Source organism: Sapajus apella, unplaced genomic scaffold, assembly GCF_009761245.1.
Source record: "Sapajus apella isolate SASKATOON/1434 unplaced genomic scaffold, GSC_monkey_1.0 scaffold126, whole genome shotgun sequence".
NCBI classification, from domain to species: Eukaryota; Metazoa; Chordata; class Mammalia; order Primates; family Cebidae; genus Sapajus; species Sapajus apella.
In genome coordinates, this window is record NW_022437066.1 from 1,808,301 (window position 1) to 1,810,381 (window position 2,081).

Consider the following 2,081-nt stretch of genomic DNA (forward strand, 5'->3'; position numbering starts at 1 on the left):
TTCCCACCCCTACCCCGGACCACCACCCCTACCCCGGACCACCACCCCTACCCCGGACCACCACCCCAGGGCAGCCCCAGGTACAACCTGCACCCTCCTCGGCTGGCAGCGGGGAATCCTGGGCGCGAAGGCTTGGGGAGTGGGCGGAGCCCCAGGCATTCCTGCTGCAGCGCCAGTGCTGGCGGGAGGAAAGGGGACTTCAGTCCTGGGCTGTGGACCCCCAGGGGCTGGGTTCAAAGCCTGGGGCTGGAGCCTTCCTGGAGGCTGCTTCTGAGGGGGGGGCGCGGCCCACGGGGTCTTCCAGGGCCATGGAGCCAGACCTGGCAGCTTCAGGGAAGCTGTTCTCTGTGGACTGGCAGAGAGGGTCCCGTGTGTGTGCGTGTGTGCATGCTTGTGTGTGTGTGTGTGTGGGGGGCCTCTCGGGCTCACACCCGGAGCCCTCTGAGGGAGGAAGGGTCTGCGTCTCCCTCACCCTGGCCCCTCCCTGGGGAGACTCCCAGTCCCCAGGGTGTGGGAGTCTCTGCAGCTCTGGTGTGCACCTGCCCCTTCCTTCCACACACACCCTCTGAGCATCGCTGCCTGCCTGGTACTGAGGGGGCAGGGCCCGGCCCTTGCAGCACCTGTTTCAGGGAGTGTGGGCAGTCAGAAGATGAGCAAGTGAGGGTACACAGTGTGTGGGATCTGAGGCATCACTGCAAAGGGAGAATTCAACAGGAAGGGGCAGAAAGCGCATGTGCTGGGGGGGTTCGGAGCCAGGAAGGCCCCATGGGCCTCTGGCCTTGGTTGTTTATGCTGCTACAGCAGAATCCCAGAGACTGGGTGACTTATAATGAACAGAAACGTATTGGCTCACAGTTCGGGAGGTTGGGAAGTCTGAGAACAAGGCACCAGCGTCTGGTGAGGGCCTTCTTGCTGCATCAACACAGAGAGGAAGGCAGGAGGGCAAGAGGGCGAAAGGGGGTGGGACTCTCCCTTTTCTAACGAACCCGCTCCCAGTGATGGCACTCATCCATTCACAAGCGTGGAGCCCTCGTGGCTGAGTCGCCTCGTGGCCAAATGGCTGTGCATTTCAACGTGAGGAGGGCAAACATTCAAACCATAGCACCACCTTTCCTCTCCCCAGAAAGTGCAGCCCAGGGAGGTGTGTCAAGCTGCCTGGGGTGCCCAGGGATGGGCTGGGATAGGGCTCTGTTTTCCCCCTGCTGCATTTGGTGACTGCCCTTCCTGAAGGCTGGATGGGCAGGGGCTGGCTGCTGTGAGTCACAGACAGTTCCCGATGGCCACAGGACAGCCACCTCTTGGCCAGGATCTCCCAAGTGGTTGAGGTCAGAGTCAGCCTCTGCCTTCTTGGAAGGGGCAGCCTGACGTGGCAGATTTTACTCTTATACCTCATTCATCATCCTGTGGGCAGAAGGTGGAGTAGCCCCAGGGGGACAGGCCACTGTCTGTTGGGTCTAGCTTTTGTGACTGCAGGCAGCATTGTCCAAGAGAACGTTCTAGACATAAAGACCTAGACCAGAGCTGTCCAATGGAAGCTTCTAGATTTAAACATGTAGACTAACTCTGTCCGGTGGAACTTTCTAGACTTAAACACGTACACCACATTGTCCAATAGAACCTTCTGCGATGAAGGAAAAGTTCTGGATTCTGAGTTGTCCAATATGGTAGCCACCAGCCACATGTGGCTGTCAAGCCATGAAAATGTGGCCAGTGTGACTGAAGAGTGGCATTTTATGTTTTATTTTCTGTTAATTTAAGTTTAAATGTAAACAGCAGGTGTGGCTGCCAGCCGCCGTGTTGGACAGCAGAGCCATGGCTCTCAAACTCCACAGCCCCCATGGAGGTCAGGGGTCCTGTCAGCTTAATTCTGGTTTGAGGCTGTTGTTCCCCAAGACCCAAGCCATGTGACTGAGAACGTAGCTAGTTACATCATCCTCTCCAGCTGTGATGGCAGCTGCCACGTGCTGAGATCTGTCAGACTGACCTATTGCATCCTCACAGCTACCAGGGACTTTGGGGTGGCAGGTGGAGCTAGACTCTTGGAGCTCCTCACCCATTGCTAGGGGAGTTGGGGCACTCAG